The sequence below is a fragment of the Geotrypetes seraphini genome, chromosome 5 (assembly GCF_902459505.1).
Source record: "Geotrypetes seraphini chromosome 5, aGeoSer1.1, whole genome shotgun sequence".
Lineage (NCBI taxonomy): Eukaryota > Metazoa > Chordata > Amphibia > Gymnophiona > Dermophiidae > Geotrypetes > Geotrypetes seraphini.
In genome coordinates this window covers 75,284,171-75,301,219 of record NC_047088.1, presented here as the reverse complement: position 1 = coordinate 75,301,219, position 17,049 = coordinate 75,284,171, and the positions used below count along the sequence as shown (strand labels likewise).

Here is a 17,049-nt window from a genome sequence, read left to right as displayed (position 1 = left end):
CTAATCTTTTATGGAGACTACATCGAGGCGCCTCCCTGCACTTAGTTGCACCTACCTGCACTTAGTTGCACCTACCTGAAAAGTGGTGTGGTTAAAGGCAGAGTTTGGGCTTCTATTGAGTTAGGTGTCAGTATTGTAGGCCAATAAATCCCTGGCCTAATATACTGGTGCCTAACCCCCCTTTCTACGAAACTGTGATAGCAGTTTTTAGTGAGGGGAGCCGCGCTGAATGGCCCGTGCAGCTCCCGACGCTTATAGGAACTCAAACATCAGGAGCAGCGCGAGCCATTCAGCGCAGCTCCCCACACTAGAAACTGCTATCGCAGTTTCGTAAAAGGAGGCCTAAGTTTTTGATGCCTACTGGTGCCTAATTCGATTCTATAAATGGTACCTAACTTTGAATGACATATGGTAGGTGCCGTTTTCACAGGTGCTTACCGAATTAGGCGCTGTTTATAGAATCTGGCCCTAAGTGTTCATGCAATATATATTTAATGACCACATGCTAATGGCAACATTAGCTCCTGGCCATTAATACAAAAAGTTTAAAACTGACCTTTTTTTTTTTTTTTTTCTCTGTTGCATAAATATGGCCATAGCATACAGGAAAAACTTTTGTAAGGCACAGAAAGCCAGTTTTTGCTGCAGGTTAGTGAGTACAAGGGCCTTTTGGCAGGTGAATAATTTTCACTGGACAGGCAAAATTTAGCCTTTCGGTGTTTTCTGCAACTTCTCTTCTTCCCCTCTTCCCCTAGATCAGGGGTGTCCAATGTCGGTCCTCAAGGACCGCAGTCCAGTCGGATTTTCAGGATTTCCCCAATGAATATACATGAGGTCTATTTGCATGCACTGCTTTCATTGAATGCTAATAGATCTCATGCATATTCATTGGGGAAATCCTGAAAACCCACTGGATTGCGGCCCTCGAGGACCGACATTGGACACCCCTGCCCTAGATGTTCTTAATGATAATAACTTCTTGAGGTATTCCCCTAATCAAAGCATGCACCTGAGAATGCTTCCTGTCAATGCGGCTGGAAGTCCACCTGCTTTTGACCCCTATATCTGAACCCACCGGACACGCAAGCTAGTGCTGCCCAATTTACTTCCTGGTTCACTTTAAAAACTAATTGCAGCCTGTGGAGGATCACTGGTGCACTTTCCCTTCTGTGGTCCCACCCCTCCTCTGCCTTAACATATCGTATTAGTCTGGGATGGACCACGGCAGAGGGAAAGTACACCAGCAATCCTCCAAAGGCTGTAATTAGTTTTTAAAGTTAGCCTGGGAGACCAGAGGGGTCGCCGGATGATGGTGGAGAGAAGGGAGAAGTATGCTGACCTTTTGGGGGCTCCCTGGTGTAGTAGCTATTAGAAATACACAGAGGGAGGGAGGGAGGTCCAGAGGGACCATCCGGTCCCATTGCGTTGTCCACCTTTAGTTTAGCTAGCTCCGCACAAACACAATCCTCTGAAAATTGATTGTCCCTGTTTCCACAGTTAACTGTGGAAAACCCCCCATATCCCCATATCATTCTTTAGGGAGAAAGGGAAAAATCGGAGTATGAATGGGCACAGTCACTGACCCTCAAGCCTTGCATTGAAGAATGCTGGTGTAGAAGGACTGAGGTTGAGATAGACACTACAGAATAACAAGGGCTAGTTTCCTGTGGTTATCCACAGGTACAGGGACAAATTCTGTCCCATGTCATTCTCTGTAATCTATCACTATTTGCATTTGTCTTCTGAGGTCCTGCTCCAGGTGCTTCAGCTGTGAACACAGAACAGAAATATTTATTAAACAATTCTACTTTATCTTTATCAGCTTCTACATATTTCTTTCTCCTCTTCACCGCTTTTGTACTTCTTCCTATCACTAATATACCCACCAAATGCCTTGTCCCTCTATTTTACCATGTTGGCTATTTTTTCTTCCATTTGTATCTTTGCTTTCCTGACTACTTGATTTGCTTCTCTTAATTTTTCCAGATATTTAAGACTGTCTTCCTCTTTTTGAGATCTTTTGTAGTTTTTGAAAGCTAACTTATTTCCTTACTTTTTCAGCTACTACTTTTGAGAACCAAAGTGGCCTTTTTTCATCTTACTTTTACTCACTTTCCTTAAAAATGATTTGTTGCCCTTACAATAGCTCCTTTCAGTTTTGCCCACTGCTTTTCTACTTCTTCCAGATGTTCCATTCCAGGCAAAAATCCCTTGATGTAAATGGTACTGACCCGTTGTCAGATAAGTGAAAATAAGTCAGAAAATACAGAAAATAATGGTAACCCCTTAAAATACTAGCACCACTAATGATGTACAGACATGGAAATACTTATTCTGAATTAGTCATCCTTTCTAAAATGACATTCTAAATGTTTAATTCTAAACTGCCAGGACAACTAGTGAGAGATCATCTATAACCCCCTCCTTTACAAAGCTGCACTAGCATTTTTAGCGCCGGCTGCCGCGGTAACAGCTCCGACGCTCATAGAATTCCTGTGACGTCTAAGCTGTTACCGCCACGGCCAGTGCTAAAAATGCTATGCAGCTTTGTAAACGAGGGCCTAAATAATTAAATAAAACAAATATATAATACTTACCCCCTCTTTTACTAAGGTGCACTATGCTTTTTAGTGCATGGTAAATATTAGCACACGCTAAACACCAACGCGTGCATGTTATTCAATGGATGTGTTAGCAGTTAGCACATGCATTTATTTAGTGCACGCTAAAACGCTTAGCGCACCTTTGTAAAAGAGGGCCTTAATATGCATCCATATTTTCATGATGCATAGTAAAAGGTCATATGATCTTGTTTCACTGTGTTTTTTAAAATAAGGCTTTGTAAAATCTGTGATAACTTTTAAAATGTACACAGCGTTTCAGAAATGGTACTAGCTTGATTTATAACTCTAAAATCCTACCCAAGTGTTTATTACACAATGAGGAAAATCCATCAGTGTCTAAGCCTGTGCTAAAAAAATAATATATGTGGTTATAGATAAGGCTCAGACATTGTTCCTGTTGCAGGAAATTTAAAAAAAATCAATCATTCACATTCTAAACAATGAATTTCAAATTATTGACTTTCAAATTCTATGCTTTAAGATTAAATGTTGTTCTTACTAAGTGCCCTATTGATTAATTCATCATTGAGATGCTGTCATTGGTAATAAATTGCCTTATACTTAGAGATATATATCTACTCTTTGTACTTAAAATATCTATACTGTATATGTTACAGCCAATATTAAATATACCTTTACAAAACTGAAATTAATTATAAAAAGAAATCTTCATTATATAGAACTGTCAATTTTCTAGAAACAAAAAAGACAAGGTAATTAATCAAGGTATCGGTTTTTTTAGGTTCATTGTGTCACTGCCTTCATTGACACTATTGCTGTTCTTTTAAAATGCTGTAATGCTTGTGTACCATTTTATAAACTGATTGCAGAAGTGATAGATACATTTAGGGAGCTTTTTTATAAGCAGCACTAAGCTGTTAGCACAGGTTTTGCCATTGTATATATGCCAGCAGTAGTATTTGCAAAATTTTAAAAGATTGCTGAAAAGACACCTTTTCTATAAAATAGAGTATGGGGCTTGAACTTTGGATTGTATGATGGGGCGCTGGCCACTTAGTTGTTTTATTGTCTGTGATTGTTTTTGTACATGTACTGTGTTTCCCTGAAAATAAGCCCTAGCCCAAAAATAAGCCCTAGCATGATTCTCGGGGTAGATCTTAATATAAGTCCTACCCCCGAAAATCAGCCCCAGTTGCCTGAGCCAATCAGGCCTTAGACTTAGTGGGGATGGGCGGTCCCGCTATGCCTAAGGCCTGATTGGTCCAGGCTTCTAGAGCCTGGGCCAATCAGGCCTTAGGCTTCGGCGGGATGGGCCGGGAAGGGGCGGGCCCGCCTCATTTCGACGAGGCGGGCCTGCCGGCTGGACGGGCAAGACCCGTCTGGCCAAAAGAAAAGGTTAGTTTGGTGGGGTGGAGGTTTGGGGACTGTTAGCGCGGGGGGGGGGGGAGGGTGCGTCTTCGGGCAGAAGAGATTGGGCACCCTCCTGCCAGCGATCGATATTGTCGGGGGGGGGGCATCTTCTGGCAGGAGGGTTTGGGCACCCTCCTGCCAGCGATCGGTAGTGTTGGGGGGCATCTTCTGGCAGGAGGGTTTGGGCACCCTCCTGCCAGCGATCGGACAGGCGGCCGCGGTCCGCTATACTTATAGCGGCAGAGAGATCCCTTGCCGCAATAAGTATAGCGGCCGCGTCTACTTACAATGTAGACCAGCATTTTGTTGGCCTACATTGTAAGCGTCTCTTCCTCTACTAGGGAGACACATAGGGCCGCCTAGGTTCACCTAAGGCCCACCTAAGGCCCTTAGGCGAGCTTAGGCGTCTTGCGGGCTTCCCTAGGCTCCCGGAGGCGCCTTCAATATAGGCGGCCTGCCTGGGGAGCATTTTTTTAAAAAAACGTGCATCCTGATTGGCTGATTAGGCAGCTGTAGGACGCCTACAGCTGCCTAAAATCGGGACGCACTTTGTAGAATCAGGGCCTTAGTGTGACACTGTTATTAGTGCAGGATAGCATAGACGAGAAGAAAGAAGATAATTAAGTCCAGCCTTTTTTCTGTTGCTGTTTATGATTCTTTTGCTGAGAAAATGAATTCCATGCTTACCTTGTGCTTTCTGAGTTTTTCAATTTGAATTTGGGATCTTTTGAATGGTTTCACAAAAACTGAAGCACCCACTTATATGATTTATATGTTGCTATCAAACTCTTTACTCACCCAGTCAGTAGGTGATGAAATTGTTTTCTTTCTGTACTTTTTTCACATATTCTGTTGTTAGAAGCTTGTTTTTGAAATATTTCTATATCCTTAACAGTATAAATATTGAAAGCCAAAAGACTTGCATTAATACAGACATCAGAGGACAAGCCATCAGTTGAGGATTATAGAATTATAACTTCCAGTTGTTTTAAATTAAAACCCAAAGGAAGATTGTTCTGCACATATTTATGTATTGTTTTAAAAATAAATAAATAATTGATTTTATTTTCAAGGTATTACTTCATTGATCACTCTATAGAGAGATAAATTACTTAGTAATCTGTGGCTAACAGGAACTATATTTCAATTTTTCACAGCTATAAATCATTTAGAATCCAAACTTGTTGTGATTATAAAAAATAATAATAAATAAATTATATAAATAATTTGTGAAGTGCTCAGACCTGATAACCCATTTAGTAGTGATGTCACCACAATGAGGTTAACTAGGGGACCATCATTGCCTTCACTTGTCCCCTGCCCTCCCTGAATATTGAATATATTATCCTTTCTAATGATGGTACTTATCTTCGTTCAGGGGCTGTTCTTGTTGAAGGTGTTAACTCTCATTGGTAACTGGTGTAAATTAAAGTGCTCGTGCTTCTTTTAAAATTCTTGTAAGTTCTTTCTTAGGAAAACTCCCGTCCCCCCGACCTGGATTTCGTCTCTTCGTCAGGGAGGGACACTAAGAAAGTTTGAACAGCAAACTGATATCGGCTCACTATAGTCAGAGAAGTTCAAAGTGGACTGAGCGAATTACTTCGCCATGAGATCTCTTATGAAAAAAGTACAAGAGGGCTAGGATATGTTAAAATAAACTAATAAGCCAACCTCAGTGACCTGGTAGTAATGTTGATCTTTTTTTGAGAAAATATTCTCTAAGGAGAAAAAAAGGGTTCTTTTACCAAGGGCTCCTTTTATCAAGGTGCGGTAGGTGTTTAACACGCGGAATACCGCGCGTTCAACCGCCTGCCACGCTAGTCGCTAACGCCTCCATTGAGGAGACGTTAGTTTTTTGGCTTGCTGTGGGGGTTAGCGCGTGATGAAATGTCTGACGCGCTAACCCCCGTAGCGCACCTTGATAAAAGGAGCCCTAAGGTTTGCTAACCGATTTAGCGTGCGCTAATGATTAGCACGCGCTAAATGCTAAGGTGCCCATTGTATTCTATGGGTGCCTTAGCATTTAACACGCACTAATTATTAGCATACACTAAATCAATTAGCGCATGCTAAATCGGTTAGCAAGCCTTAGTAAAAGGAGCTAAAATAAAATTATTTGTGTTTATGTGGAATAATAATGGACATTTAGCACCTTTCAAAAAAACACTGACACTTTTTATAAAGCACTGAATGTAAAAAAGCCAAAGGGAATTGAATGGGCTTCTTTGCGTTCAATGTGTCACTAATCGATAGTGCCACTTTGTAAAATGGGCCCTAATATTGCTTTATGGTCTCTAAAGCTTTGCAAAATGATGATTTTTCTTAGCGAAAAAGGGTGTATTATGAAAAGAATGTTTATATATGGTGTTTCAAGTTTTAGGAAGTTTATACTAATGATTTTCTCCACCTTCAACTTTTGCTTATCAGATCTGTCATAATATGTAAAACCCTCCATGTACCCAAGGCAAAAACTGTAGGCCCCTACATTGTTCAAACCTGGACTGTTACAACTGTTGCACGGGGACAGAAATCCCATCCGTCCCCACCCATCCCTGCCAAAGTCACACCTGTCCCCATGAGGAATCCCTTCCATCCCTACCCATCCCCGTGAGGAATCCCCTCCATCCCCGCCCGTCCCTATAAACTTCAGAAATAGTTATTTCATTTAATTATGCTACTGAATTAAAGATTCTGGTAGAAACCCATTTACAAATAAGCACAGAGACTTTATTAATTTGGAAATATTAATTGGAAAAAATACATACTTTGTAAACGGGTTTCTACCAGAGCCTCTAATGTTTATAAATTTTTATCAGCACAACTAATATACTACTTTATCCTGAAGGAAAAAAAAAGAAATATAATTTTTTTCCTTCCTTTGTTGCCTGGTTTCTGCTTTTCTCATGTTCTCATTCAGTTCCTTCCATCCACTGTCTCTCTTCTCTCTGTGTCTTCCATTTGCTCTGTTACTGTGCCTCTCCCTTTCTTACCCCTTCCAAATTGGTCTGGCACCCATCTCCTTCTCTCCGCTCCCCCTATAGTCTGGCATCTCTGTCTTCTTCCCTGCCAGCGTCTTCGCCCCACTCTATCTTCCCCATTTCCCTTCAGCGTCTTCTCCCCACTCTCTCTTCCCCATTTCCTTTCAGCGTCCTTCTCCCCCCTCTGTCTTCCCCATGTCCTTTCAGCATCCTTCTCCACCCCTTTGTCTTCCCCAATGCTTTCAGGGTCTTTCTCCCCCCTTCAGTTTTACCCATTTTCCTTAAGCATCTTTTCCTCTCCTCTCCACTCCACCTTTCCTCCCTTTCTCCCTCCCTGCCTCTTACCTTCGTGGCGCTTCCCTCCCTGACCGACAACAGGCCTGATCCGACAAACCTCCCTGCCCTGTGGCCGCGAGTCTAAATTACCTTCTTATAGTAGCTGGAGTATTGAAGCTGCTTGTGGCTGCCGTAAAGGTCATCTCTGACAGAACCCCGGTTGCGTCAGAGATGACCTTTGCATTCTATGGATGCATTAGCATTTAGCACTAGCTGAAATCGGCTAGCGTGCCTTAGTAAAAGGTCCCCTATGTTTCATAAATATTTTTTTCTTATGTAATAAAATAAGTTGTTTGAATATGACAAGCTAATTTTCTCAACTAAACAGCACCTGGATGTCAGTCCTGTGTTTGACAGCACTCCTGGTGCACCTGTAGTACTAAATTTAAATGGGGAGGGGAGTAAGTTAGTAAAACATGTAATTGGAAAAACTTTTCCCCCATCTACAAAGCCAGATGCTTGGCACTGCATGATGGTAATGTTTATGTGTGTCCACCCCAAATGGATTTGGGAATGAGCAGCTCTCCCCTGGTAAACCCTACAGTTACATCTCTTGTTTCCACTGACAGTGGGCATATAGTGTGATTTTTATACCCTCAGGTTAAAGGCTCGTGCATTTCACAGGTGTAGAGTATGGGGCCTGCCTCTTTTTACCTTCGGTTTTGCCCAAGATCCGGCAGCAAAGGATCTGCAACAGAACATTCTGTGACTTCTGGTCCGGGGCCACCATTCCGGAGATTGTGAACGGCTCCCAACAGCCGAGCTTGAGCTCCGGACGGCGACAAAAAGATGCGCCTTTCTACCACCGGCACTAATGCTTCTCAATTCTAAATGGTCAGCACCTCGTAGCTAAAGCCCACTGAAAACGCCTGGCCTTATGTTACTGTCTGTCGATTCCTAAGCGGGTTCAACTTCTGACTTCAATTGCTGTAAGAAGGTAATTTTGCGGCTACAGGGCAGGGAGGTCTATCGGACCGGGCCTGTTGTCGGTCGGTCAGTCGGGGGAAAGCGCCACGAAGGTAAGGGGACCTGGCCGGCTGTGCACCCACCCCCTAAGGCTGCACCCAGGGAGGACCGCCCTCCCCCGCCCCTCCCCCCTTGGTACGCCACTGCCTTGAATTCTGCTTACCTGCCCTGCCGCAGCACACAGCGGACCGGAAGTCTTTCCGATGTCAGCGCTGACGTCGGAGGGAGGGAGGGCTTTGCTTAAGCCCTCCCTCTGACATCAGCGCTGACATCATGGAAGACTTCCGATCGGCTGTGTGCTGCGGCAGGGCAGGTAGGGTGAAGACGAGCCTCGCGAGTACATCCAACTCCGCATGATCCCCGCGACCCTAGGGGGTGTCCCCACGGGATCCCTGTGACCTGAAGGGGGAACCCATAGGATCCCCGTCGTCCCCGTTCCCGTGCAGCTCTCTATTACAACTCTCTAGAAGAAGTCATATTAATATATAATGATTCCCTGAAGTTTGGGGTTCAAACCCAAGCTGCTCCTTGTGACTCTGAGCAAGTTACCTAATCCTCCTATTGCCCCAGGTACTTAAGAGAGATTGTTGGCCCACTGGGACAGACAGGAGAAAATGCTTGAGTACCTGAATAAATTCATGTAAACCATTCTGAGCTCCCCTGGGAGAACGGTATAGAAAATTGAATAAATAAATGGTACCTGATGAATCCACCAACCTATTCTACATGCATCTCTAACTCTAATTCTATGCAAATAAAACTAGCTTATAATGACTGAGGTTAACAGTAAAATAGTTCATCTTAACAGTAGCCCACATTTATAACTTGGCCCCTAAACTGCAATATTAATATCAGAATGTTGTAATTTCTCAACTCTGATACAATTTCAAAATGTTCATTTTCTAGCACCTAGCTGTGTAAAACCCACAATTTATTGGTGTTTTAAGCCTAACCAGAATATTGGAGTACAATAGAGAAAGAGGCTTGTTTCAGCCTCTTTTTTTTTTTGTTGTTTTTTTTTAACTAAGAGCAAAGATTAAGAACACAACATAAGAATAGCCTTACTGGATCAGACCAATGGTCCATCTAGCCCAGTATCCCGTCTTCACAAAGACCAATCCAATTCACAAGTACCTGGCAAAAACCCAAATAGTCGCAGCATTCCATGCCACCAATCCATGGCAAGCAGTGACTTCTCCCATGTCTGGATCAACAGCAGTTTATCCCAGGACAAGCAGGCATGATATTCTCACATGTGGGTGACGTCATCTACGGAGCCCCGGCGCGGACAGCTTTTCAAGCAAATTTGATTGAAGTTTCAAGTTTGCACACTGCACCACGCATGTGCGTGCCTTCTCGCCCACTAGAGGGCGCATCCCACCTCGTGGTCCTCAGTTCAAATTTTTCCGCGGAGCAAGAAAGCCCTGTGGATCTGAGCTCCAGTGTTTTTGCCTTCTAGCTGCCGCGTTTAGTTTGTTTTTCCCTTCGAATTAGTTCGCGGTGCTGTTTTCCTTTCGTTTCTTTTCAAAAAAAAAAAAAAAAAAAAGTCTTTCGTTTTTCGTCGGGTTCCGGGGGCTCCCGGAAGCCGTGGCCGCGGGACGTCGGTACGTTCCCGGCCTTCTTCTTTTTCTTCGTGGATGTCCCGTCCTGTTACGGGATTCAAAAAGTGCAGCCGGTGTGAGAGGTTGCTTTCCATCACTGACCCTCACCGGTGGTGCATTGTCTGTCTTGGGCCCGAACATCCGACAGACTCGTGTGATCGCTGTGCTACCTTCCAAAACAGGGCCCTCCGTCGCCGTAAGGCAAGAATGGCCGAATTGTTCGCCGTCGACGCGCCGCCTAAGGCCTCGACGTCGGCCTCGGCTTCGGCCCCGGCCTTGACCTCGGCCTCGGCGTCCTCGGGGGCCTCGGCCTCGCCTCGGCCCTCTTCCTCGAAGGCGTCGTCAGTGAAGCAAGCTTCGGGTAAGTCCTCTGTTCCATCCCCTTCAGCAAAGAAGCCATCCTCGAGTCAGGCCAAGGCGGGTGGGTCGACCCCGGCCCCGCATCGGACCTCGACTCCGCACACCCCGAGGGAATACTCGAGACCGAGGTCGCCCTCCAGGGAGTGTGCCCCGGACTCGGAACTCCCCACCTTCGTGGGGATTCCGGCCTTCCAGGATCTCCTCCGAGCTCTGATCTCATCGGAGCTGTCGGGAGCCCTGGAAGTGTTGCAGCGTGCTGCGGTTCCGGCGGCCTCGACCTCGGCCTGGACGCCTTCGGTCTCGGAGGCCCCGGCCTCGGCTCCCTCGGGAGCCCCGGCCTCGGCGACCTCGGTCTCGGGTACTGGGACCCCGTTCACCTCGGTCTCGGCCCCGCCCCGGACCTCGACCTCGGGGGAACCCCCTGAGCGGAGTGTAAGGCCCAAAGAAAAGTTGCGCAGAGTGCGCCGTCTTTCCTCCTCTTCCTCCGGGTCTTCCAGACACGCCTCGCCCTCGACGCGACCTCGGACGGGGCGTCGATCGAGGAAGTCTAAGCGGCCCCGAGGCTCGCCTCGGCGCGACCGTTCCTCGTCGTTCGGGGGCGAGGCGTTGCAGGTGTCGGAGTTGCACCTCGACAACCCGAGGCTCCTCCGCTCACCCCATGGGAAGTCTTCCCGGGCCGCCTCGCCGAGGAAACGGGAGAGTGTCCCACGAACCCCGGGGTCCTCACCCAAGGGTTCTGCGAGGAGGATAACTTCCCCTTCCCCCTCGAGGGCCCTCGAGAGGGGATCCTGGGACTCGGGATCGGTTAGGGATCCTCATTATTCCCATGAGGCCTCCCCCCTCTCCTCGGTGGGGCGGTCGAGAACCCCCTCTCCCCAGGCTAGGCCGTCCTCATTTTCATCCTTCGTTCAGGACATGGCCCAAGCCCTGGGGATTGACCTGATGGTAGGCTCTCGGTATTCCAAAGAATTTTTGGAGGAACAGGACCTCCCCACTCTTCCTAGGGAGGTGCCTAGACTCCCTCTCAACAGTGTCCTTCTGCAAACCTGGCTGAAGAACTTGTCAAACCCTCTTACAGTCACGTCTGTGCCTTCAAAAATGGAATCGAAGTATAGGACGATTCCCCCTAAAGGGTTCGATAAGTCGCAGCTCTCACACCAGTCTCTTCTGGTGGAGTCTGCTCTTAAAAAATCACAGCCCTCACGGGTTTCTGCGGCGGTTCCACCAGGCAGGGAGGGGCGGACCCTGGACAAGTTTGGCCGTCGCCTCTATTCAAATTCCCTGATGGCCACCAGGGTTCTAAATTACGCCTTCACCTTTTCCTCCTTTTTGCGTGGTATGGTGAAGGACCTTCCTCAATATCGAAACTCGTTACCGGACTCCCAAAGAGCAGGATTCGACAAGTTTATGTCCAACCTGTCTCAATTGCGGTTGTACCTATTCCATGCAGTGTACGACGCCTTTGAGCTGGTTTCGAGGGTGTCGGCCCTCGCGGTGGCCATGCGCCGCTTGGCCTGGCTTCGCACCCTCGACATGGACCCAAACCTGCAGGAACGCCTGGCAGACTTGCCTTGTGTGGGGTCCGAGTTATTCGACGAGTCATTGGATGCGGCAACCAAGCGCTTGTCGGAACAGGAGCGCTCTCTAGCATCCCTGGTCCGCCCCAAACCTAGGCCCCCGCCGCAGAAACCCTTTCGGCCTCCGCCGCGCCGATACCCTCAGAAGTCGACCCCGGCTTTCTCGAGACCGCCTCCGAGACGTCCGTCTCAGCGAGGCAAAGGGGGACAAACCCAAGCCCAGGCGCAGGGCCCTTCTAAGCCCGCGCCTTCCTTTTGACGGGCTGAGCGGACGGGGCGGGTTCCCCTCCGCACTTTCACAGGAACCCCTTCCTATCGGGGGCCGTCTTCGGTCCTTCCGGGAGGCATGGACCGGGATTACCTCAGACGCTTGGGTGCTCCGGATCGTCTCCGAGGGCTACTCGCTCAACTTTGTGTCCTCGCCGCCGGACAGTCCCCCAAGTTTAGTCCCCTGCAACCGTTCGCAGCTACCGACCCTTATAACCGAAGCCAAAGCCCTCTTGAAGCTTCGGGCGGTCGAGCCGGTCCCCAAGGACCAGTGGGGTACGGGGTTTTACTCCCGCTACTTTTTGGTCCCAAAAAAGACCGGGGACCTGCGCCCCATACTGGACCTCAGGAAGCTCAACAAATTCCTGGCCCGGGAGAAGTTTCGAATGCTATCTCTCCCGGTTTTGTACCCCCTCTTGGGGGAAGGGGACTGGATGTGCTCCCTCGACCTGAAGGAAGCATACACCCATGTTCCGGTGCACCCCGCCTGTCGAAGATTCTTACGATTCCAGGTGGGGGACCTCCACCTCCAGTACAGGGTACTGCCCTTCGGCCTGGCCGCGTCCCCACGAGTATTCACGAAGTGCATGGTGGTGGTTGCAGCAGCCCTCAGGTCACGTGGACTCCATGTGTTCCCTTACCTGGACGATTGGCTCATCAAAGCCCCGACCAGGGAGGGGGTTATCTCAGCGACCCGACAGTCTATTGCCTTCCTGCAAACTCTCGGGTTCGAGATAAACTTTCCAAAGTCTCAGTTGAGGCCGTCGCAGTCTCTTCAATTCATAGGTGCGGTGCTGGACACGGTGCGCCTACGCTCCTACCTGCCGACCCAACGGTTGGAAACCTTGGTACGGATGAGCCGCCAGGTCTCTCAACTATCGAGGGTGTCGGCCAAGCGCATGATGATGCTGCTGGGCCATATGGCCTCGACGGTACATGTCACGCCGTTTGCGAGGCTACATCTGAGGATCCCTCAGTGGACCCTCGCGTCCCAGTGGCGTCAGGAGTGCGACCCGGTGCCTCGCCTCATTTCGGTAACTCCGCCCTTGCGGAAATCGCTGCGTTGGTGGACAGACTCTTCAAATCTGTCCAGGGGGCTATTGTTTCGCACTCCGCCTTTTCGCAAGGTCCTGACCACGGACTCCTCGGAGTACGCGTGGGGAGCCCATCTCGACGGTCTTCGCACGCAGGGCCTGTGGTCGTCAGAAGACCGTCAGTGTCATATCAACGTGCTAGAGCTGCGAGCCATCTTCCTAGCACTTCGTGCCTTCGTTCACATATTGCAGGACCAGGTGGTCCTCGTCCGCACGGACAATCAGGTGGCAATGTATTATGTGAACAAGCAGGGAGGAACGGGGTCATGGCCCCTCTGCTCCGAAGCTCTTCGCCTCTGGGAGTGGGCGGCCTCCCGGAACATCTTCCTCCGGGCGGTCTACATCCAAGGAGAACGGAATTGCCTGGCGGACAAACTGAGTCGACTTCTGCAACCGCACGAGTGGACTCTACACTCAGCAGTTCTACGCGAGGTCTTCGCTCGCTGGGGAACGCCACAGGTGGATCTGTTTGCCTCTCCGGAGACACACAAACTACCACTATATTGTTCTCGGATGTACTCGCAGGACCGTCTGGAAGCGGATGCCTTCCTACTCGACTGGGAAGGGAGGTTCCTGTATGCATTCCCTCCGTTCCCTCTGATCATGCGAACGTTGGTACACCTAAAATCGTCCACGGCCACGATGATTCTCATAGCACCTCGGTGGCCGCGTCAGCACTGGTTCTCCCTGCTGCTCCAGCTCAGTGCCAGAGAGCCTCTTCCCCTGCCTGTCTCTCCTTCTCTGCTGTCTCAGAGTCAAGGATCCATGTTACATCCCAATTTGCAGTCATTGCACCTGACAGCCTGGTTTCTTGTTCCCTGACTCCTCCGGACCTGTCTCAATCGGTGAAGGAGGTGTTGGAAGCCTCCCGCAAGATCTCGACGAGGCTTTGCTATGCGCAGAAATGGACCAGGTTTTCCACCTGGTGCTCGTCTTCTCACCTGGATCCGGTATCAGTTCCGGTATCCTCGGTTTTAGAATATTTGTTTCATTTGTCGCGCTCCGGCTTGAAAACCACTTCGGTGCGGGTTCATCTCAGTGCGATTTCTGCTTTCCACCAACCTCTGGAGGGACGCCCTCTGTCACTCCATCCCTTGGTGACACGCTTCATGAAAGGGTTACTCAGGGTTTGTCCCCCTCTTAAGCCTCCGTCTGTCGTGTGGAATTTGAATGTGGTTCTGGCTCAACTGATGAAACCCCCGTTTGAGCCACTCAACAAGTCCCTCTTGAAATTTCTGACTTGGAAGGCGGTGTTTCTAATTGCCCTCACCTCCGCCAGGCGGATTGGGGAGTTGCAAGCCTTGGTTGCGGACCCTCCTTTCACTGTCTTTCATCACGACAAGGTGGTTCTCCGCACCCATCCTAAGTTTTTACCTAAAGTTGTTTCTGACTTCCACCTCAATCAGTCCATTGTCCTTCCTGTGTTCTTCCCGAAGCCCCACTCCCATCCTGGCGAGACGGCGCTTCACACGCTTGACTGTAAGAGGGCGTTGGCATTTTATCTTCAACGCACCAGGCCTCATCGGAAGGTTCCTCAATTGTTTTTGTCCTTCGATCCCAATCGATTAGGGCATCCAGTTTCCAAGCGCACTCTGTCTAACTGGTTGGCCGCTTGCATTTCCTTTTGCTACGCTCAGGCTGGCCTTCCCCCCCCGGGTCGAGTCACGGGGCACAAGGTCCGAGCGATGGCAGCTTCGATAGCTTTCCTCCGATCCACTCCGATGGAGGACATATGTAAGGCTGCCACTTGGTCTTCGGTTCATACATTCACCTCTCATTACTGTCTGGACACTTTATCCAGGAGTGACGGCCGGTTTGGCCAGTCAGTTTTGCAAAATCTGTTTTCCTAAATTGCCATCCTCCCACCTGCCCTTTTTTGGTTAGCTTGGAGGTCACCCACATGTGAGAATATCATGCCTGCTTGTCCTGGGATAAAGCACAGTTACTTACCGTAACAGGTGTTATCCAGGGACAGCAGGCATATATTCTCACAACCCGCCCGCCTCCCCGGGGATGGCTTCCTTGCTAGTTATGGAACTGAGGACCACGAGGTGGGATGCGCCCTCTAGTGGGCGAGAAGGCACGCACATGCGTGGTGCAGTGTGCAAACTTGAAACTTCAATCAAGTTTGCTTGAAAAGCTGTCCGCGCCGGGGCTCCGTAGATGACGTCACCCACATGTGAGAATATATGCCTGCTGTCCCTGGATAACACCTGTTACGGTAAGTAACTGTGCTTTATGGACTTTCCCTCCAGGAACTTGTCCAAACCTTTTTTAAAACCAGCCACATTAACCGTTCATACCACATCTTCTGGCAACGCATTCCAGAGCTTAACTATTTCCTCCTATTCCTCCTCTGTAACTTCATTGTGTGTCCCCCTAGTCTTTGTAAATCTTGATGCAGTAAAAAAAATTGATCCACTTGTACCTATTCTATACCATTCCAGATTTTGTAGTTAGTCATTTTTTTGGGCTTCTGTCTAAGTTTCAAGGCCTGGGACAGTGAGGCAGAGAATATAAAAAGAAAATTGTAGAATAATAGCGCAATCAGGAAGAAAAATTAATCTTAAACTAGGCAACAATTTTAATTTTCAATCGTTTCATGCTGTGTCTTATTGATACAGAATGTATGTGATCTGCTTTATAGTATTTCATTAGTTGAAATATAAAAGAATTAAATTGAAATGAAATAAGCTAAGCAGTTTTGACCTGAAAGCCACAGAATTGATAGAGTTGACCATCACCACTGATCATCTATTAGAGCTGCTGAGAATTAGAAATACTATGGGTAGAGACCATTGCCAGCTTTTATAAAAAGTAAAAATGCAAAACATGTCCCTCCCTTTTTACAATTTAGGATATCAGTTTATATAAAGAATGGCAATTGGTATAATTATATGCTTAACCCAATATATATAGTGCAACTTTATAAAAATTATCAAAAAGAACATTCAAATCAACTAAATTAAAAAAATAATAAATATCAGCTCACTCCTATAAGATTTTTATAAAAATACTATAAGAGTGTAGGATTTATATAGTAGTATCCTGTTTTTGAACAAATATTATTATACTAGTCTTTAAGCCCGTTACATTAACGGGTGCTAGAATAGATGTGTGTGTCTGTCTTTCTTTCTTTCTCTCTCTCCCCTTGGCCGCTGTCTGTCTGTCTGTCTATGTTTATTTGTTTTTCTCTCCTTGGACACTGGCTGTCTCTCCTGAATGTCTTCCTTTCTGTTTGTCTCACTGGCCCCTTGTGTGTCATTCTTTGTGTCTGTGTCCTTGTGTCATTCCCCCGCCCCCCCCCAGAGCAAAGCTGTCTGCCCCCAGCATACCCCTTTCTCTCTCCCTAACCCCCTTGTGTCTTTCCCCTCCCCCCGCGAGCAAAGCTGTCTACCCCCCAGCACACCTCTGCAACAAAAGCATCCCCCTGTACCTGCAGCATTGGCATGACACCCTTCAGCCAATCGTGAGTGCTCAGAGCGTGACAGGGAGCGGGGCCTGCAGCTTCTTCGGCGTCGGTGAGGAAGGAGAGGTTGGCCCAACTCTCCGCAGGGGCTTTGGGGACAGTCTTGTGTGGCTCGAAGCCCTCCTCCCAGCAGCACTCCATACTGCCTTCCTCCCACCGCCCAGAATAGATGTCTGTATGTCTGGGTTTTTTTTTTATTTGTCTCTCTCTCCTTGGACGCTGTCTGTCTGTCATTATTTGTGTCTGTGTCTCTCCCTGGTCCCCTGTCTGTCCGTCTTTCTTTCTGTCTGTCTCCCTGGCTCCCCTGCTTGCCAAAGCAGCCCCCTTTCCCTCTCCCCCTGTTCTGCAATGCCTAACTGCTCCATGGCCCCCTGCCCCCAGCACACCTCTCCCTCCAAAGCAGCCT

General features: G+C 48.1%; 1 protein-coding gene across 6 annotated transcripts in view; it reads left to right on the top strand.

Annotated features, from left to right (window-relative positions):
- Positions 1 to 17,049, top strand: part of DIAPH2 (diaphanous related formin 2) — a 1,499,255-nt gene that overhangs the window by 872,183 nt on the left and 610,023 nt on the right. The window lies entirely within an intron of this gene.